Source organism: Pinus tabuliformis, chromosome 4_2, assembly GCF_031772625.1.
Source record: "Pinus tabuliformis cultivar Carrire ecotype Pingquan chromosome 4_2, CPIR1, whole genome shotgun sequence".
NCBI classification, from domain to species: Eukaryota; Viridiplantae; Streptophyta; class Pinopsida; order Pinales; family Pinaceae; genus Pinus; species Pinus tabuliformis.
Window position 1 is genome coordinate 893,822,582 of NC_142304.1, and position 23,094 is coordinate 893,845,675.

At 42.7% G+C, this 23,094-nt stretch overlaps 1 protein-coding gene across 2 annotated transcripts in view; it reads right to left on the reverse strand.

The window, feature by feature from the left end:
• Positions 1-23,094, reverse strand: part of LOC149172579 (uncharacterized) — a 405,339-nt gene that overhangs the window by 328,704 nt on the left and 53,541 nt on the right. The window lies entirely within an intron of this gene.

Below are 23,094 nucleotides of genomic sequence, written 5' to 3' on the forward strand. Positions count from 1 at the left end.
TGTATACATTCTGAGGCCGACATCAAGAAGAGGATGACTGTTCTTGTCTATTGGAGGGCTTCTAGTCAACTTGTAGACCTAGATACATTCTTTATATGCCCAAGAAGGGTCATACATGACATTGACTTTAAAAACAAAAATCCCTTGCTCATGAAACCCATGAAGCAAGCCAATAATAAATTATTTTCTTCATTACATCATTTACAAAAATCACAATTACATGTCATTATGAAGACCGAACCTAGTTACATTTTACAACACTCCCTCTTAACTAGGGAGGCATCCATAATGGTACTTGGTCATTCTCAATCTGAAAACTTTCTCATAAGAAGAATCGGATTGGTAATCCATCTGTATAGCATCATAGTAACCAACATTGTTTCCACAGCAAGGCCTTGACTAACAACTCTATCTCTCATCATATCAGAGCACAAAGTTGGCAAGACCAATGACTATAGACACTGTTGTCGCGCGGATTGACACGACAACGCTCAGACCGGGGGCTGTCACTCTGATCCCCGATCCCTCCGTTTAAGCCTGTTTCCCGCGGCTAAGGGGGGTAGTCCCTGTGAGATGATGAGGCCAACTGTAGACCAGTTGGTTGGGAAACACGAGATACGATAAAAAAAAGGCTCGATGGATTTGGTTAATTTAGCAGACCAGTGCCTTAAGAGATTGTTATTAAAATGATTACTTGTTAAATGATATAAAAGATGGACCATGAACAGCAATCATCTATCATCAGCTAAAAACACAATGCTCTTAGAATGACAAACACGATATCCAGCAGCTAAAAATTTGAAAAGATGAATGCTTTAAATCACCACGAGAATCATAAACCATCAACCAGATATCAATTTCGCATCTCGGCTTGAAAACTTTAGATCTCAGCAATAAAGATATAACGTGAAAGCAACTGAAACCTGGCAAAAATAATTTCCCAAAAATTTTAATATTTTTTCAAAAAAAAAAAAATTTAAATCTTTTTCAAATTTTTTTATTTTTTAATGCTATGGAAATTAAAAATAGATCTAAAAAATTAAAATTCTAAAACTAATCTAATTTTAAAACTAAACTAAACAAAAAAATTAAATTAAAATCTAACAAAAACATTTTTATTTTTTATATTTTTGATAACAAAACATAAATCAAAATCCTAAGACTAACCATAGCATAAAACTAACATTTTAACAAAACTATATAAAAACTAACATAAAAAAAACTATAAAACGAAACTATGTAAAATCTAAAAAAAATCTAATCTAATAAAAACTATGAAAAAATTTTTAAATCTAAATCTAATTTAAACCTACGTTAATTCAAAACAACAATTAACATTTTTTCTATTTTTTATTAAAATTTAGGTTAAAGAGAAGAAATATAAAATCAAAACTCAAAGAAATTAAACTAAGTAAATAAAAAAGGAAAACCTAAACGCATCAAAAATTTAGAATCATAAGAAGCAACGAATGACAAGGAAAACCCTAGCCGTCAAACTGAAGAACGCATTACTACGTATCTCTCAAATCCGAAAGCGATTTCAAATCAGAAAGCGATTTTTATCACCTGAGGCGCGTGACAGCAAAATTGGTTCGATTCTTACCTTCATTACCTGAGCGTGATTACCTGCTGCCGGCGAATATGGTTTGATGCCCACGCGAATGCTAGAACAGGAATACGCCTTCAGGATATCACCTGCCCGGACGCTAGATAAATCGCAGCGGTTTGAGGATCGAATAGAAGCTGGCTTTGATACCTGGAACTTCCGCGGATTTGCCCAGAATCGAAATTTAACTGAGCAGCGCGACAGTGATTGACGGCAGACAAGGAATCGATGGACTTGGTGCTGAAAACCGCTGCTCGTTTATGTGAAGGGAGACTGAGCACTGTTTCGTTTGTTAGCCAAAAACATTTCGATGATGATTGCAGGCCCACGAAAATCTCAGCCGCTGGGGATTATACATTGACGAATGCTGAAGCCACTGTTTGTCTGGAGCAAAAATGTTTTACGCATGCGAGTTTGCAGTCGGTTCTCTTGCCTGGATAGCTTGCGTATGAAATGATAAACACGAAGAAATGCCAATGACTGCTTGCTGAATGCGATGGTAGACAGCTACATAAATTGATGCCCAGCGTGTAACCTTCAGTCTCAGATCCAAGTGCGTGAGGTGTACTGAAAGTTAATGGTAAATCAATTGTTGTATGGCCCTTTCTCCAAATTTACGCTGTTGCTTTCAGAACCATCTTTCCAGAGAGAGATTAGTGCAGAAGGACTGCTGGCGAAACAAGATCACCCAAAAAAAATACACCTGAAACCCAAAAACCGGAAAACCCTAATGAAGAATGCCAGAAAATAAACTACAAACCCTAAGTCCTAAATGAAAACTGCATAAAACAAAATATGAAACCCTAGATCAGCTAATTAATTTACAGATTTTTTGGCCCCTGAAATGCCAGATTTGACAATAATCGCAGTAATGTTTTCAGTATATCAGAAATTTTGAACTTCACTATGAACAGAAAGAAAATCTCTCAATGTAAAACAGAAAAGAAACTTTAAATGATTAACCCAGGGAACAATCAGCTGGGCTCTGCACAGAAAGTGCTTGCGGGAGTTGGCTGGTTCAGCCGAGAACTTCCCCGAACGCCCACAAAATTTCCTTCAAAAATGTTTTCCTGCACATCTCAAGCAACCATCAGCAAAGAGAGAGAGAAAGCTGCTAGATCTCAGGAGATAATGGAGATACCTGCCATTATTTCAGAAACCCTAGCAGCCCTCAAACCCTAGCAGGTGAACAAGATACCTGTGCTCACACTACTTTAAAAAACAAGCTATGATTAATGGCTGAAAACTGAAATATGCAGAAAATTAAAGATCTCACAGCAATTCCAGAGAGTAACACCAACACGATTTGGACCCCAAAGTCTTTTTTATTAACCAGAAAATCAGATTACAAGAGAGCTTTTCAGTACAGACTCACAGATCAGATGAATTGAAATGACCCCCTAAGACCCTATATAAAGGAAATGATCCTAACGGCTAGTTCGAGTGATCCATGTGGAAATGATCTCGACCGTTGATGAGGATCAAGACATCTCTTGATCTCATCCGTCGATTTATTCACTTAAAATATTATTATTTTATTAGTTAGGGTTTTTGCTTGATTTTTTAAATTTTTTATTATTTTTCATTATTTTATTATTTTTATTCATTTTTTAATTTTTTAATTCACATTAAAATGGATCACTGAACTAAACCTTCGAAAACATCACCTAAGACCTAGGACTTAGGACTCATGAGGGGATTTAAAACATTTCTCGACCCTCAGGACACATTACATCATGACTTTTACAAAATTACATCTTAAGGGACAAACCCATTTAATACAGACCCTCACAAAACACCCAGCTCTGCGACACAACGATAATCTAGCAGATCAACACACTAGGATTCTCCTAAAGTTCAAATGACAAAATCAATCCCGGCTTTGGGGTCAGGTTTGAAGGAAAACTCTGCCGATCCGTGGATCGGTGAGACAAAAAACCTTCCGGGACGTAGATTATCATCAGAAAGTTAGGTCCACCTAGGCAAATTACATACATGACTTCATGTCTGCTAAGATTATTTACAGTTAATACATGCAGACTGGGTTTACAATCAAAAAGATCAAACTGCTGATGATGGCACGGACATGCTGATCAGGTGCTGCTTCTTTCTGTCAAGAAAAACGGGATGCACTGCATGGGTAGTTGACCAGTAGAGGTCAACAGACACCTTCATCATTGTCTCTCAAGGTACATACCCACCCAAGTGTTCACTGAGTATGACCTTCTAGGACTATTCTTATCTTGGGTTCACAGCCCTCAAAGAATATTGGTCCTCGTTCCTACTCTTATCTTGGATGCACTACACATCCTCAAAGAGCATCGAATACCAGATGATAACCCAATCCTCCATTCTTTCTTCCCAAGCAAAGACAAGAATGTTGTGTCTATCTCTCCCTCTCAACTAGGGAAGATATGCCTATTCCTGTAAAGGAATGTACCCAAGCTCCTTCTAACCAGGAACTTGCCCAAGCTCCCTCTTAATTAGGGACTTGTTAGAGCTCCCTCTCAACTAAGGACTCTCATTTTCATCAGCAATTTCTTCTTCATGGGTTCTTCATGTGAAAAATCGGTTACCTGATTCCCACTGCAGCAAACTAATTATATTTCACCTACTTGTTAAATTAATTGAACAAGTTACTTGCAGTTTTCTACAGCAAATACTGAAATACATACACTGCATCCTACACCAAATAAAACTGTGAAAACTAAATACAACACAAAAGAACATCATACACATCTACACAATTATTTTTGGACAATTGTCCCCGAAAAACCCAATGCGGGAAAACCGATGCAACAACTGAGGGCTTTATTATTACGCGGTAGTAATTCTGAGTGCAATTCGTTGGATGCCCAACTGACTATCTAATATAGAGAGAAACTGGACAAACGAAATAGCGAGAAGATCTCACCCTATCACAGGAAGATCCAACTCTGATATACTGGAAGTGAGCCTCTGTGTCCCTTCAACGTCAGCCTCTACGCAGAACTGCGTCAACCCCACGCAGTCACTATGTCACCTCTGTTGGGGACTGCGATGCTCTTCCTTGTGACCCTTTGTTGGCTGGAAACTTTAGCTCTCAGCCTCCTGGTCTCACACCTCGGCTCCCGTCTTCTGAAACTCGATTTCCTCGGCAGGAATTTGACGTCCCTTCAGGCTCTACAATGCCACTGTGTCAGATCTGCGTGGCCAAGCGTCAGCCTCTCTAGACGTCGTTCTACCCTCTCTGCCTTGTACTCTCCAGCCCATGGAAACTCCTCACCGAATACTATCACTGCCCTTCACTACAAAAGATCACTTCGAATTTCTCTCCTGAAAATTGTTGTGCTTCAGAAATTCGATCTTCTGATCTCTACTCGATGTGTTTTCCAAATGCCCCTCAAGCCTCCTCTTATAATCCTTCTGTTGAGAACCAACGGCCCAGATTAGATTCTAATTAAAGGCTCAAATCATTTTGGCTTGATACTCGTCTTCTTCTAGAAGTTTCACCCACAGTTAGATTAATACCCTTTAATTATCTAAATTTCCTAAATGTATACATAGGCAACCATTAAAAATAATTAATTATTTTAATAAAACTGTCTCCAAGTGGAATTTCCCAAAACGATTTCTAGGTATTATGAAATACATATGTCCAAGCCTCCCTACAAATTTTGAGGCTTAGAGCACATCTGATGCTACCAAAAATCAACACTCCCTCTTAGCGAGGAATGTGCTCTAGTAATGTTGATTTGGGGTAGCATCAGATGTGCTCTAGCCACGAAAATTGGTGGAGAGGCTAAAGCACATGAGATCTCCAATACCCAGAAAGGGTTTGGGCAGATTCTAAACAGTTTGGGAGATATTAAAATAATTAATATTTTTAATGGAGTCCCTAAATCTAAACTTAAGGAAAATTAAATATTAATGTGTATTAATATAAAACTGTGTTAGAATGGTCCAAAAGTCATGGATCAAGCCAGAACTAATCTTAGACGTTGATTAGGGACTTAATCTCGGTCGTTGATTTGTCAATGAGAAAAGTATAAGAGGAGGCTTGAAGGTCACTTGGAGAACACACTAAGGGAGACCAGTCAGTTCAAATTCTAGAGCGGGGTTAGCTGAGAAATTGAACCAGTGGTCTAGAAAGCAGTCAGGAGGCAGCAAGTACGAAACAGAGAGACAAGAGATTAGCACAGAGGCAGAAAAGGCAGACGTAGGCCCAGAGGAAGCCACGCAGAGGCAGAAGAGACTGCTCAAAGCCAACAGGGCCTGCGACATCCACGCAGAGGCTGCAAGAGTGACGCACAAGGCCAGAGAAACTGCACAGAGTCTCAACACGCTGACGCAGAGAGTTTCAAGTCACGCAAAGGTCAAAAGGCTGACGCTAGGTTCAAAAAAAGTACTAGAAAATTTGTCTATCTGTAGGTAAGCCAGTTTGGCACCCTGTTGTACTAGAAAATTGTTGAATAATAAAATCCTCCCTTGCTGCACCGGTTTTCCAACATTGGGTTTTCCTGGGGACATTAGTCCAAAATAACTGTCAATGTGTTGATTCTTTTGCATATGTTTGTTTCTGAATTACGGTGTGATATCTGCAGCAGTATTTATTTTAACGTTTATTGAAGTAATTTCATGAATAACTTATGGTGAAATAAGTAGGAAAAGTAAATCAGTTGCCGCAGTGATAGAACTTTCACATGGTATCAGAGCAAGTAATCAGAGACAGAAAGGGAAAATCAGTTATGGGTCGAGACCATGATGCAGAGGCATCCACCTCGAGGGACTCACACAAATTTTCAGAAGATTACACAAGAGAAAGAGATTTCGATTTCTCTATGTTGGCTTCCAGGCTGGAAGAAGAAGTGGCATGCATGACTAGTGCTGCATCATCAGAAGTATGGTATATAGACCAATGTTGCACGAAGCGGGAGCGAAGCGGAAGCGTTTTTTGGAAGCGGGGACGCCGAAGCGTCATTTTCCAAAAATCTAGGAAGCGAAGCGTCCGCGGAAGCGTCTGCTATATATATATATATATAGCTATATATATATATATATTATTTTTTTGCATTTATACTCAAAACAAACATCCCAAATACCAAATTAATTGTAGAAGACATGAAAACATGCATATTTTTGCATAAATCAAGATAGATATGGCATCCATGATTCCATTGTAGTTACTAGTATGTACAACAATCATCTATATTCTAGCTATTACAAACATACATCAAATTTTTAAGCATATTATAAAACATAAAACATTTAAGCATATTATAAAACATAAAACATAGAGCATATTATGATTTATCTAGCAAGTGAGCAACTATCAACATTTGTCATGTCCAAAATTCAAATAATAATGTTTACAAAATATGTCACTTGGTCACCGCCAAGCCAAAAAGGTTCAAAATTCAAATTCACAAGTCTACAAGTCTAATGAGTAATCTATGACAAAAAGTAGTAGATTGTGAATATATCTACTAATCTCTCCTCCTTCCACCACGAATAGAACGTGGTGGCGGGCCTCCACGTGGTGGCAATGAAGAAGATGGTGCCTGTGGAAGTCGTGGCACTGAAACTGATGAAGAAGAACCCCCTGCTGTTGGTGTTGAACCATGGAACCTAGGAACCAAGGGACCAGATGGGGGTGGGGGTGGTGCCATATCAACACGGTCATCATCATCCTAGAATCGCTCAAAAATTCATGCAAAAAAAAAAAACACTAGTTAACAAAAAAATTAAAAACATGAATTAGAGAAATGCTTTATAAGGGAAAATTGGAAAATTCATACCACAATGGACATACCTGGATAAGAGCATCCTCTAATTGCTCTAGTCGCAACACTCCATCCTCCAAATTGGGCTCCTCTGGATTCTTGTCCCAAATCAACAAGTCTTTATTAGACTTTGCATCTTCACAGTAATGGGACAACAATCGCAAGTTGTAATGAACATAAACCAAGCTCTCTGCCCGGTCTAAATTCAACCTGTTCCTTTTAACACTGTGGATGAAAGAATAAGAGCTCCAACACCTCTCTGCAGAAGAAGTGTTTACCACCTGTGATAGCACCCGCAATGCCAAACTCTGTAGAAGTGGAGTACCCCCTCCATGCATGTTCCACCACTCAAGAGCAGAAAAAGTCTCTCGATCTTTAATTGCATGCATGCTCCCAAATGGACCAGTGTTGAGCGTATAATTGCTCACCTGTCTCCGTACCAATGCAGCCTCCTCCTCATCAGGGATTAATTTACTCAATGCAGCCATATATTTGTTGTGAACCTCTTGATCTTGGTGTGGTTTTATCCTACTTCCCCCCCCAGGTGCTGGTGTTGAAAGCCATGATGGATGATAGTATTTAGGTGTCAAAACATATGCTAATGCATGCAATGGAACATTTAGCATTTCCCATCGGTTTTCCACCTCTTCACGAATATAATTGTACAAGGTGATATCTCTAGGCTCAACAATGTCTTTAATCTGCCCCAACATGCTATCCATTTGCTCATACACCTCCCCAATTACTGGTCGATCTGAATCTGCAAACTTGATCATGTAATAAATTGGTTTGGTGAATTGCAAAACATATTTAACCTGTCCCCAAAAGTAACTGTCAAGAACAGTGTCCTTGAATGCATTAGCACCATCTATGTCAGTGTTAATTTCATCCCATGTTTCAGCACACACCAGATTAGTTAAAGCTTGTCTCACTTTCACTAGCCGCCTAAAGGTGAGGTAATAACTAGCAAATCTTGTCTTTGCAATTTTAAGCAATTGCAACTTGGAGTAAGTGCCATAGAAGTAGTTTACCCTTGTATGCCCTGTGATGAATTTAATGAGCTGCTTCCCTCTCTTGTAAACCTCAGCAATCCACCCACATTCTTTGTGTTTCACAATATCATGCATCAAAAGGTTCAATGTGTGAACCAGGCACCCAGACCAAAAGATGTGTGGATGAGTACGCTCAATAATTTTTCCTGCTGCCTTACAATTTGCTGCATTATCGGTGATCACTTGAACCACATTATTCGGACCAACATCTTTGATTGATTTCAATAGGAGATCTGCAATGTTTTGTGCAGATGCAGTGATGGAGGAGGAGTCATGACATGCAATAAATACTGCACCACTAGAAGAAACACCAAGAACATTTATCAAATGTTGGTTTCTAATATTTGTCCACCCATCTGATACAATGGATACCCCAGAATCTACCCACTCATTTGTAAAACGTGTCAAAGCTCTTTGAACCTTAGCTTTTTCTCTTTCTAATAACACTGTTCTAGCTTTCTCATAGTTGGGGGCCTTGTATCCTTTTGGGGTTTCATTGATGGCCTTTACCATTTCATGCCAATAGGGAGAGCGAAGCACATTGAATGGTACACCGCAAGCACAAAGAAAACGGATATCTTTCCATCCACATCATCCCTCCCAGCAACATTAAGGAAATCCCCTATTGTTCTTCTACCTCCAGAGCTTGCAGAAGTACCATGAGGAGATGAGCAACTACCAAATTTAGAGGTTGCACTTGATTCAGAATGAGTTTTTTGTTTCTTGTTTTTTTGTTGTGCAGCCATCTCTATTTGGATGTATTTTCTTCTTTCTTCAGTTGAAATGTTTGGGCAAATTTGTACCCCCGCAGAACCCTTTTTTTCATCACTGTCCAGCACCCCACAAAGATGCCTCCTCAGACGGGTATATGAACCACAATATGGTTTTCCTCCATGACAACCATGAGGGCACACAAATTTGTAAGATCCACCACCCTTTCCCCCATCAAGTTTGGTCACATAGTTCCACAAGGGTGTTGATGTAGCTTTCCCATCTTGTGTTTCAGTGTCCCCTTCAAGTTCATCCCCTTCCTCTTCAAACCCTTCCTCCTCATCATACATTGGGTCACTCCTATTAGGACCATCACCAATGTCCTCTTCTGTTTCTTCCCTTCTATTCCTCACCTTTGCCATCATTAAAACCAAGAGTGGAATGATACATAGAAGCCAAAAGAACACCATCTTGGAATATGGATATAGGTGGTGGACAACCTGTAAATAAAGGAGCAAGTAGAAACAATGGGAAAGAGTAGGAGAGGGAGGAGAAAAATACAAAAAAAATTGTCAAAAAAACAAGGGAGTTTGGGGTTTGAACTTACCTCTTTAGCTCTTGTAGATGAAGTCCTCCAAGCTCTTGCTCCAAGCTCCTCCTCCTTCTCCTAGCTCCTCCTTCTTCACTCCTCCAAGCTCTCCTCTCTTCTCCTCTCCTTTCCTCTCTTCTCTTCTCCTCTCCTCTCTTCTTTTCTCCAACTCTCATAAACTCAAAGTGAGAAAATGAGGAATGAATGGGGGCTTTATTCTTTTCATTCCTCACCTTAACCTCACTCTAACCTCACCCTAACCCACCCCCTTAATGTTGAGTGAACATAACTTTAAAAAAAAATTAAAAAAAAAGTGTTTTTTTTCCCTTGGGCGCGCCCCTTTCCGCCGAAGCGTACGGAAGCGTGCGCGAAGCGTCCGCTTCCTGCTCCGAATCGCCGCGCTTCGGAGGCCCGAAGCGCCGTACGAAGCGCGCTTCGGAGGCCAGGAAGCGGCGCTTCCGGCCGGCGCTTCGGAAATTCCAGGAAGCGTTAAAAATTGAGGAAGCGACGCTTCCGAATTCGGAAGCGACGCTTCCGAGGAAGCTTCCTAGGCGCTTCCGTACGGGACGCGCTTCGGAGCTTCGATCCGGGGGGGGGGGCGCTTCGTGCAACACTGATATAGACAGTGGAGCCTCATGGTATATGATGGGAATCAGGGAGTGTTTCTTGGAATATCGAGAAGAGAAGATGAACTTTCAAACCACCATGGGGAACAAGGCAAAGTGTACTCCAATAGGAAAGGGTACCACAGCTTTTCAGACAAAATCGGGAGAGCGGTTCCATGCCACAAATGTGTTGCATGTACCAGGATTGGGGATGAAATTACTTTCCGTGTCACAACTACAAGGCAAGGGCTATGACGTCTACTTCATCGAGGAAAAGGTATATGTCAAACACCCAAGCTGGAAAAAGAAAGTGCAGATTGAGTGTTGATTTGCGGTAGCATCAAATGTGCTCTAACCACGAAATTTGGTGGAGAGGTTGGGGCGCATGAGATCTCCAATGCCCAAAAAGGGTTTGGGCAGATTCTAAACAGATCAGGAGATATTAAAATAATTAATATTTTTAATGGAGTCCCTAAGTCTAAACTTAGGGAAAATAAAATATTAATGTGTATTAATATGAATCTGTGTTAGAATGGTCCAAAAGACATGGATCAAGCCAGATCTAATCTTAGTCATTGATTAGGGACTTAATCTCGGCAGTTGATATGTCAACAGGAAAAGTATAAGAGGGGGCTTGAGGGTCACTTGAAAAAAAAAAACATCAGAGTGATCAGTCATTCTATTCTCTAGAGCGGGATTTGCTAAGAGAGATAGAATCAATAATCGAAGAGCAGCTAAGGGACAATGAGTACAGAGAAACAGAGAGGCAGAGATAGTGTCGGGATAGCAGCAGAGTGGCCAAAGAGAAAGACGAAGGAGCAGTCAGTGCTCACACGGGGCCACGCAAAGGCAGCTAAGTGTTGCGCAGAGCACCAGAGGGGCCAGCGTAGCTGACGGAAAGGCTCAGAGAGCTGACGCAGGGCCTCCTGGGGCTGACGCAAGCCAAGAGAGGCTAACGCAGGATCAGCGCTGGGCTTGGTGAGGCTAACGCAGTCCAGATTGGGCAGACGCTGTGGTTTCTAGGGCAGATTGGTGCTGAGTAGCTGCCAGAAGGATTATCCGTGGTTTCAGCCAGTAGATTTGTAAGAAACTGAGAGGTATTACTACCAAGGAAATTCTCGGTTGCGTAGGCTAGTTTCAGCACCCAGATTGTACTCTGATATTGCTTAATAAGAAAACCCTCAGATAGTTGCACCGGTTTTCCCACATTGGGTTTTTCCAAGGACATTAGTCCAAAAATAATGGTGTCATATGGTGTGTTTGTTCTTGTTTCTTTTAGTTGCTAATCTGTAATATGTTGAGCATGCACTAGTGTTTATTTTCAGTATTTACATTGTAAATAACTTGAAAGCAAAATAACAAGTAGGTAGGAAGAAATCAGATAAAGTGCATGGAGGGTTTCTAAATAAGTAAACTTAGAAACTTCAACATGGTATCAGAGCGTGATTGCAGATCACAGGAGGACTAAAAAACATCAGCCGAGCGGAGCAATAGCAGCAGAAAACAGTTGTCCCGAGGTGACAGAAGTTGTTTCTAGCAGCGCAGAAGCCAAGGAGTGTGACGCAGAGCCATCCAGGGCCACGCAGAGGAAGTCGGGAGCTATGCAGAGCCTTAGAGAAGCTAGCGTTGCTGACGCAGAGGGCTAGAGGGTTGACGCAGGGCATCCCAGGGCTAACATAGACCCATCCGTGGTGACGTAGGGCCAGCGTGAGGCAGACAGGGGCTAACGCAGTTCACAGAGAAGTAGTTGCTAGGGTCTAGAAAGCTACAAGAATATTGCAGAGTGGAGTTGGTGAGGTACTGTAGTCAAAACAGTACCTGACAAAGCAAGGCCATAGGAGTTGTTACCAAGGGTTGCTAGCTGAGGAACCTGAATCAGCAGTGCAGTTGCACAAGACGATCAGAGTAGGGGACATCTCGACAAGTGGCAAAAGGATTTCCAGGGGGGGAATCAGGACACAGAGGGAGTCCAGAAGAAAATTTCTAGACGAGAAGTAGAGACTCAGAGGAGTCGAACAGAGAACTTCCAGGAGGGAAGTAGAGGAGCATCATGGCACTACACAGGGTAAGAGACCACGATAGACTAGACGGAGCATTGAACTTCGCAGTCTGGAAGGCCAGAATCTTATCAGTGTTTGACAAGAACGTGTCAAGAACTTCGCCTTGAAGGTAATAGCTGTCCCACTCGACCCCAGTGATAATGACAGGTACGAGGAGGTGATGGCGAGGGCCAAGAGCATTATCCTTGACAGGGTCAAGGATCATGTAGTACCACATATAGCCGAGAAGGAAACGGCATTTGAGATGTGGGAGGCTCTCAAGAAGCTGTACCAGCATACTTCTGTGCAAAGAAGAATGCTGCTTGAGAATCAGATGAGGTCGTATCAGAGGAAGAAGAGACAATTGATTGACACCTTCCTCGGAGCACTAAATGAGATCCGAAACCAGTTGACTGCTATAGGAGCGACACCGAATCAGGAGCTAATGGTGAGGACAACCCTAAATGTTGTCTTAGAAGATTAAGAAGTATTTGTCCAGAGTATATTGGGCAGAGGGACACTTCCACCTTGGGACGCGATGTGAGCAGCTCTTCGCTAGGAAGAGATCAAACGACAATCGAAGACGGGTAGCAGCAGTAAGGGGGATCAAAGTCAAGCAGGAGGAGGAAGATGTGGCCCTAGCATCTGAGGGAAAACAAGAGAAGCGGAAGAAAAAAGATCTCTACAAGATCAAGTGCTTCCACTGTGGGGAGCTAGGTCATTATGCGACCCAGTGTCCAAGGAAGAAAAGTAAGGGAGAGTCTTTCGAGACTACGGCAGCGCCAGCACGGGCAGAGAAGGAAGTTTTGACAGACGATAAGTGTGCCATGAGTGCACATGCGCCACTTGACAAGAAGTGGGGAGACATCGAGCTGTAGTCAGGCGGACTACAGGCGATGAGGGGCAGGATCCTCGAGGTACCTAGCCTCTTGGATTAGACTTTGCTACGGGAGCCTCGAAGAGGAGTAGCAAGATTGACTGAGTGGGTAGAGACGGATGCGGATGGAGCGGCAGAGAGAGCTACAGTGCAAGAGTCTCGAGACAACGCGAGGCTAGCAGGCTGCAGCAGTGCAAGAGGCACAGGAAGTGTTGCACCAATGCAGAAACGGCACAAAGAGGTGTGCAACGATGCGAGATGCAGGGAGTTGTTGCAGCAGTGCGGAGGTCAAAGAGGGAGCACTTGTCAACGGCAGAGGGAGCTTCAGCATCAGTGGGTGTATCTAGCCCAACAAGGAGGTAAGATTGGGAGATCAGTTACTTACTTCTCAGTAACTGAGTTACAGTGCAGCAGTGGGCAGCACGATTCAACATGATGAGAGGAGGCGCAGTGCGGATGCAGTGCTGGGAGAAAGGACCAGCAGCAGCACGGATGCAGAGGGAGCTGTCGTACAGATGCAGCAGTGGCAATGGTAGAACCATGGGCAGCAATATAGGATACAGCAATGCAGAGAATGTTGGGCAGGAAGGCCTAGCATCAGCACAGGTACCGATGCCGAATGATCAGAGTAATACTCAGTGAAGAGTATTGCTAGAGCACAGACCTCGCTAAGAGGGAGTGTTGATTTGGGGTAGCATCGGATGTGCTCTAGCCACGAAATTTGGTGGAGAAGTTGGGGCACATGAGATCTCCAATACCCAGAAAGGGTTTGGGCAGATTCTAAACAGATCAGTAGATATTAAAATAATTAATATTTTTAATGGAGTCCCTAAGTCTAAACTTAGGGGAAATAAAATATTAATGTGTATTAATATGAATCTGTGTTAGAATGGTCCAAAAGACATGGATCAAGCCAGATCTAATCTTAGTCGTTGATTAGGGACTTAAACTTGGTTGTTGATATGTCAACAGGAAAAGTATAAAAGCGGGCTTGAGGGTCACTTGAAAAAAAAACACCAGAGTGATCAGTGATTCTATTCTCTAGAGCGGGGTTTGCTAAGAGAGATAGAATCGGTGATCAGAGAGCAGCTAAGGGGCATTGAGTACAGAGAGACAGAGAGGCAAAGATAGTGTCGGGATAGCAGCAAAGTAGCCAGAGAGAAAGACGAAGGAGCAGCCAATGCTCACGCAGGGCCATGCAGAGACAGCTAAGTGTTACGCAGAGCGCTAGAGGGGCCAGCATAGATGATGCAGAGGCTCAAAGAACTGATGCAAGGCCTCCTAGGGCTGACGCAGGCCAAGAGAGGCTAACGTAGGGTCAGCACTGGGCTAGGAGAGGCTAACGCAGTCCAGATTGGGCAGACGCTGGGGTTTTTGGGGCAGATTGGTGCTGAGTAGCTGCCGAAAGGATTATCCAGGGTTTCAGCCAGTAGATTTGTCAGAAACTGAGAGGTATTACTGCCAAGGAAATTCTCTGTTGGGTAGGCCAGTTTCGGCACCCAAATTGTACTTTGATATTGCTTAATAAGAAAACCCTCAGATAGTTGCACCAGTTTTCCCACATTGGGTTTTTCCAGGGACATTAGTCCAAAAATAATGGTGTCATATGGTGTGTTTGTTCTTGTTTCTTTTAGTTGTTGATCTGTAATATGTTGAGCATGCACTAGTGTTTATTTTCAGTATTTACATTGTAAATAACTTGTTAAGGAAAATAACAAGTAGGTAGGAATAAATCAGATAAAGTGCATGGAGGGTTTCTAACTAAGTAAACTTAGAAACTTCAACATGGTATCAGAGCGTGATTGCAGATCACAGGAGGACTAAAAGACATCAGTCGAGCAAAGCAATAGCAGCAGAAAACCGTTGCCCCAAGGTGACAAAAGTTGTTTCTAGCAGCGCAGAAGCCAAGGAGTGTGACGCAAAGCTAGCCAAGGCCACGCAGAGGAAGCCGGGAGCTGCGCAGAGCCTTAAAGAGGCCAGTGTTGCTGACGCAGAGGGCCAGAGGGCTGACACAGACCCATTTGGGGTGACGCAGGGCCAGCGTGAGGCAGAGAGGGCTGACGCAGTTCACAAATATCCTCACCAAGGCCCTTGGAAAGTCAAAATTTGACTACTTCGAGGAAAAGATGGGGATGGTAAAGAACCCCTTTTAGAAGTTGAAATGAGTGTGTTAGCAGCACGAATGAAGAGGGAGTTGCAGTGCAGATGCAATGATGGGAGAAAGGACTAGCAGCAGCACAGATGCAGAGGGAGTTACAATGCGGATGCAGTGTTGGGAGAAAGGACCAGCAGCAGCACGGATGCAGAGGGAGTTGTCGTACAGATGCAGCAGTGGTAGTAGCAGTGTCATGGGTAGCAGTACAGGATGCAGTAGTGCAGAGGATGTTGGGCAGGGAAGCTTAGCATTAGCATAGGGACCGATGCCGGATGATCAAGGTGACACTCAGAGAGGAGTATTACTAGAGCACAAATCCTCGCTAAGAGGGAGTGTTGATTTGGGGTAGCATCGGATGTGCTATAGCCACGAAAATTGGTGGAGAGGCTAAAGCACATGAGATCTCCAATACCCAGAAAGGGTTTGGGCAGATTCTTTACAGTTTGGGAGATATTAAAATAATTAATATTTTTAATGGAATCCCTAAATCTAAACTTAGGGGAAATAAAATATTAATGTGTATTAATATAAAACTGTGTTAGAATGGTCCAAAAGTCATGGATCAAGCCAAATCTAATCTTAGCCATTGATTAGGGACTTAATCTCGGCCATTGATTTGTCAACGAGAAAAGTATAAGAGGAGGCTTGAGGGTCACTTGGAGAACACACTGAGGGAGACCAGTCAGTGCAATTTCTGGAGCGGGGTTATCTGAGAAATTGAACCAGTGTTCTGGAAAGCAGTCAGGAGGCAGCAAGTACGGAACAGAGAGACGGTAGATCAGCACAGAGGCAGAAAAGGCAGACGCAGGGCCAGAGGAAGCCACGCAGAGGCAGAATAGACTGCGTAGAGGCAGCAGGGCCTGTGTCATCCACGCAGAGGCTGCAGGAGTGACGCAAAAGGCCAGAGAGGTTGTGTAGAGTCTCAACAGGTTGACGCAGAGGGCTTCAGGTCACGCAAAGGTCAGAAGCGTCGACGCTGGGTTCAGAAGAAGTGCTGAAAAATTTGTCTATTTGTGGGTAAGCCAGTTTGGCACCCTGTTGTACTAGAAAATTGCTAAATAATAAAATCCTCCCTTGCTACACCGGTTTTCCCACATTTGGTTTTTCCGAGGACATTAGTCCAAAATAACTGTGTCAATGTGTTGATTCTTGTGCATATGTTTGTTTCTGTATTACAGTGTGATATTTGCAGTAGTATTTATTTTAATGTTTATTGAAGTAATTTCATGAATAACTTATGGTGAAATAAGTAGGAAAAGTAAATCAGTTGCTGGAGTGATAGAATTTTCACAAGTAATGCAACCTGTTGAAGCACTATCCTTCTCTGTAACATCTCCCTCTACGTTGCTGATGTCTGACATCACTGCCCACCAACTACTGCGCAAATGTTGCATCTATACTGTTGCTGACACTGCCACTGCCAGCACTACAACTCCCTCTCAAATTTTGCATCTGTATTGTTGCTGGCACTGCCACTCCCAACACTACCTCTGCACTGCAACCTTCTCCAACTGTTATTGTTATTGCATCAGCAACAGAAAAGCATCCAAAATTAATGAACTGGTGTTCAGCATGATGCATCTGTTGCTAGACTTCTTACTGCTGCTAATCTCTGCGTTGACCCTCTAAAGCCTCTGCACTGCTGCTGACTCTACTTTGTGACAATTGCACTGCTGCTGACTCTACTTTGTGACAATTGCATTTCTGCCAACTCTGGATCTGCGTTGCTCAGTCTCTAGCGCTCTTAGTGTCTGCAACTGTCGCTACGACACTCCTCTGCATCAACTGACCCCGTCCATCCTGCTACTTCTAATTTGGGATCCCGTAACAAGGTATTGATCCGAGAGATGGACTTCTCAAGGATCCTGCCCATCTGCAGTTCTTTCGAATTACAATTCTATATTACCCCACCTCTGGGCAATCATGGCAAACTCCTCCTCTTCTATCTATGTGGATGCAGCCTTCGGATCATACTTCTCATCCTTGTCCTTCTTCTTGAGAGGACATTGTGTAGCGTAGTGACCTAGTTCACCGCACCAGAAGCACTTGATCTTCGAAATATCTTTCTTTTTCTTCCACTGCTCCTGCGGCCCTTAGATGCCAGGGCTGCATTCTCATCCTCCTCCTCGGGCTTCGACCCACTGTCGCTGCTCCTGCTGCCCCTTAGATGCGAGGGTTGCATTCTCATCCTCCTCCTTGGGTTTTGACCCACTATTGTTTCTGCTACTGTCAAGCTTGCACTTGACGAAATCTCTCCTCATCTCTTCCTCTTGAAGAGCAGCCCACATCCCTTCCCAATCTGGCAATCTTTCTCTGCTCAGGATGCTCTGGACAAATACTTGCCACTCTTCTGAAACTAAGTTCAAGGCCAGCCTCACCATCTCGGTAGGCTGAGGTGTTGACGCCACAATTGCCAACTTGTCACGGGTCTCCTGAAGCTTTGTAATGAACGGATCAATGCATTCCCCCTTCTGCATTTGCGTGGATCTCATCTTCTGCTCCAAGTACATCTTCCGCTGCTCGGAAGATCCCTGATATAGCATGGACAAGGCATCCCACATCTCCTTGGCAGTCCCTTTGCTTGAGAAGTGACATAATACATGATCCTTCACTCCGTCGAGGATCATTCACTTGGCCTTCGCCATCTCTCCCTTGTACTTCTTGAGTGAATCTAGATCCACGGGCTAAGTTGTGGATTTGGGGTAGCATCAGATGTGCTCTAGGCCTCAAATTTTGCAAGGAGGCTTGGGCACATGTATTCCAAAGAATCCAGAAAGCGTTTTGGGAAATTCCACTCACAAACAATTTTATTAAAATAATCAATATTTTTTAATGGGCCCAAAACAGCAATGGGTATTAATCTAATTGTGGGTGTAACTTCTAGAAGAAGACGAGGATCAAGCTAAAATGATCTTAGCCATTGATTAACTTTTAATCTGGGTCGTTGAATATCAATGAGAAAATTTTTTAAGGAAGCTTGAGGGTCATTTGGAAAACACACCGAGAAATTAAGAGATTAAATTTCTTAAGTGAGAAGTTCTCAGAAGGAAATTCTAATCGAAAAGATTTCTTGCAGTTGAGGGGCAGAGATAGCATCCGAAGAGAGATTTTCTCAGCCAGAGAATCATCAACAAAGAGAGGCAGAGAGTGATTCAACATCTCTCACGCAGAGGCTGACACTGGGGCACACAGAGGGTGAGAGAGAGTCTGAAATTTCCTCTGAATCTTCGTATCAATTAACGAAGGCCTACCTATGAATGCTTCTATGAATGCTCCTTCCAGCCTCTGCTTATTGCAACAGAGACAGTTTCAAAAGCCAGGAGCCGATGTGTGAGACCGGGAGGCTGAGAGCAGTGACTCCGGGAAACAAATTGATGAGTTGGTTGGGTGACGTAGTGTCTAGAGGGGCTGACGCAGGGACTGCGTGAGGACTGCACAGAGGCAACGCAGGGCCTGCCAGAGCCACCTCATGCAGTGACCGGATCAGCCGGGATTTTTCTCATTGATTGTGAAGTAATCTCACAAATCTTTCTGCCAATATTTTTCTCTCTGTAACTGAATAATCGTTGAGGTATTCAGAGATGTATTCAGAATTTGCTACCACTTAATAATAATAAACCATCAAATCTGTTGTACCGGTTTTCCCGCATTGGGTTTTTTCGGGGACATTTGTCTAAAACTAACGATGTTATTGTGTTGTATTTTCTTTCTTGCTCAGTGTCTTGTTTCTGCATATAAATTAATTAAGTGAAGGTTGCAGTGTATGTATTTAAATATTTGTCGTAGGAAACTGCAAATAACTTGTTCATGTAGATCTAACAAGTAGGATAAATATCATTAGTTGCTGCAGTAGGGATTCTGGTTTAGGAATTTTCACATGGTATCAAAGCTACAGGTGGAACAAGAAGATCAGTGCCAGAGAACCCAGTGCTGAGCAGAAGAGGGAGATCTAAAGTTGTAAGAGGCAACAATTCAAAACCGCAGAGGGTTTGCGCAGTTCTAGCTAGAGGGCTGAAATTTCGAGGCAGTCTCTCTCCGAGTGAGTCGACAGAGAGAAGGGCTTCCAGATCGAGTTTTTTTCAGGGCAGAGGGAGCAACGCAGAAGCCTCAGCGTGAGGAGAGCTGGTGGGACGCAGATTTTTCTGCAGGCAGTTTTCTATGCAGAAAATCGTCAAAAGGGAGAGAAGAAGTGAGGGAATTTCTTCCTCAGAGAATTCCTAGCCAAGGAATTTGAATTCTCTAGCACTAAGCAGCAGCAAGGGGCAGCAGTTTTACTAGCTCCAGCAGGGAGTGCATAAGATAGCCCAACAACAGCGCAGAAGAGAGGAGATTTTCGACATTTGTGGCAGAAATGGCAACCACTGGCTTGAGGGATCAGGACAGATTGGATGGGGCATCCAACTATGTCATCTTGAAGACAAGAATGTCGTTCCTTCTAGATGAGCATGCCCTCAAGACATACGTCGACAACATGGTGGTTGTCCTTGTAGATGCAGATCCGTTAAAGAAATACAGGGCTGAGATGGCAAAGCCGAAAAGAATGATCCTTGAAGGATCATGTGGTCTGTCACATCGCTAGCAAAGGCACTGCTAAGGAGATGTGGGACGCTTTGTCTACGTTATATCAGGGATCTTCAGAGCAGCAAAAGATGCACCTTGAGCAGAAACTGAGATATGCTCAAATGCAGAAAGGGGAGCGTGTGGATCCATTCCTCACGAAGCTTCAGGAGACCCGTGATGAATTGTCAGTTGTGGGGCAGACACCTCAAGATTCAGAATTGGTTAGATTGGCCCTCAATTCTGTCTCAGATGAGTGTCAAGTCTTTGTCCAGAGTATCCTGGACAGAGCAGCTTTGCCAAATTGGGATGAGATGTGGGCAGCTCTAAAACAATACGACTTGAGGAAAGAATTAGTCAAGGTTAAACTTGACGAAAGCAGCAGAAGTAGGTCAAAGCCCAAGGAGGAGGAGGAGAATGCAGCCCTTGCATCGAAGGGACAGCAGGAGCAGCGAAGACGTAAGAAGGACGTTTCAAAGATCAAGTGTTTCAGGTGTGGTGAGATGGATCACTACGCTACACAGTGTCTTCTCAGCAAGAAGGACAAGGATGAGAAACACAATCTGAAGGCTGCGCCTGCAAAGATCGAAGAGGAGGAGTTCACCATGACAATCGAGATACCTCCATGAAGGAGGTGGGTTGATTTGGAGTTGTAGTTCAAAAGAGCTACAGATGGGTAGGATCCTTGAGGATCCCACCTCTTGGATACATTCCTTGCTACTGGAGCCCAAATCAGAAGTAGCAGGATGGACTAGTGTCGAATGGTGCCGAGGAGCGTCAGAGAGACAGTTGCAGTGGCTAGGAGCGCCAGAGACTTAACAGTGCAAAGCAAAGTTGACAGCAGTGCAGATGGCACAGAGCAGTAGTCAACAGTAGCGCAGTAGATTCTGAGGGTCAGCATAGAGACTAGTAGAAGTCAGACTCCAGCATTCACGTGTTATCATACTGAACACAACTAGTTCAGTGATTTGGGATGTTTTTCCATTGCTAATGGAGTAGCAGCAACAGTTTGCAGTGCAGGGGTAGTTGGCAATGGCAGTGGAAGTGCTAGCAGCAGCACGGAGGAAGAATTTCAGAGGGAGTTGCAATACGGATGCAGTGTTGATAGTGGCAAGGTCAACAGCAGTATAGATGCAACATTTGCGCATTAGTTGGTGGATAACATGTCAGACATCAGTAGCGCAGAGGACGATGCTTCAGAGTCAAAGCAGTATGTAGCACCGTATATTGCTAGAGCACATTCCTCGCTAAGAGGGAGTCTTGATTTGGTGTAGCATTGGATGTGCTCTAGACCTCAAATTTTGCAGGGAGGCTTGGGAACATGTATTCCAAAGAACCCGAAAAGCATTTTGGGAAATTCCACCTGTTGACCACTACGTGTCAACGACCCATAGCAGTACACCCCCTTTTTCGCAAAAGGGATAGCGCCTAATCGATGTGTTCGTTCCATCCAGCTATCATCGTCAGCCTAAGGATCATCTTATAATGCAAACTCAGTCTGCATTTGTAGAATGTAAATAATCTCAGCAAATCTATGTTGTGTATGTAATCACCTAGGTAAACCTAGTTTTCTGGTAACGATCTACATTTCAGGAGGTTTTTTGTCTCATCAATCCATTCTCGAATGGTCGACAGAGTTTTCCTTCAGCCTACCCCAAAGCCGAAATGGATTTTGTCACCGAAATCTTAGGGGAGTCCTAGTGTTCTAGATCGAAACTATGTAAAAGTGATTTGGGAATATTCCTAACTATTTGGTTAGGTTATTTTATTTCAAATTGCTTGATCTGCTAGATTATATTTGTGTCGCAGAACGGGGTAGTCTATGAGGGTCTTTTGCAAATGGGTTTTCCCCCTTGATATGTGTAAAGTGTCTTGAGGGTTAGAAAAATAATTTATCCCCTCATAAGTCCTAGGTCCTAGGTAAATTTAAGTTTTCCAGAGGTATAATTCGTGGATCCTTTAAAAAATTAAATCTTAACAGGTCTAGGGACTAAGGTTAATTGCTTATTTTGCTAAATTTTAAGCCTTGGGTCCCTGGGGTTAAGTCAAAGTCAAAATTTTGAGGAAATAAATGCAAAATTTTAATTTTTAAATTTATTAAAATGCATTTAATTGAAAAATTCGAAATTTTCTCAACATTTAAAATTTCGACGGATGAGATTGAAAGAAATTTTGATCATCATCAACAGTCGAGATCACTTTGACAAGGATCACTCGAACTAGCCGTTGGAGGATTTATCTTTAAATAGGAGGTCATTTGTCAGTCAGTGTCATCCGATCTTTTGATCGTGTACTAAGCGAAAAGCTCTCTCTTGTAATTTTTTTATGAGCAATAAAGAAAGACTTTGGGGTAAAATTCCTGCTAATGTTACTCTTCATGGAAATGTTGTAAGATGTATTAATTTCGTGCATAATTTCTTGTCTGACCATTAATAATAGCTTTTGAAGAGCGATTTGAGTACAGGTATCTTGCTCAGTCGCTGGGGTTTGAATGATAATTTAAGTTTTGAATATAATAGCAAGTATCTCTATTAGATCTGAATTTTATTATTGTTCTCTCGCTCTATGTTGACGGCTGAATTGAGTTTTGCAGGAAAATCCTTCATTATTACGTCATCGGGCGTTCGGGGAAGTTCTCAGCTGAACCAACCAATTCCCGATCAGTGTTTTCTGAAGACCCCAGTTTGAATTTGATCACGAGCTTATCAAAAGATATTATTTTTATGGGTGATGCATGAAGAGTTTTGAGCTTAGTACCTCCTCTAAAATTCAAAAAAAATTAATTTTTTTTGTGCTAAATCGTTAGATCTGGCTGTTGAGAGCTTCAGATCATCAGATCTGAGAGCGGAGTCGGACTCACACTCCCTAGATCTGCCATTCATGTATATAGATCTGTAATTAATTTTAGTTTTCTGACTTTGGTTTTCACGGTTATAGTGTTTTTTTTTGTCATTGTGTATATCGTTTTGGTGTTTTTTTTGTTGTATTGCAGCTACAGATCTGAAGCTAAAAGTTGTGCAAAGTCCAGATCTAGGCCCTGGAGGGTAAAATTTGGATTTTTGGTTTTCACCAGCATCATTTTTTGCAGGGAATTTATTTATTTTCAAATCTGGAAAATTTTGTGGGGGTTTCATTAGGCAA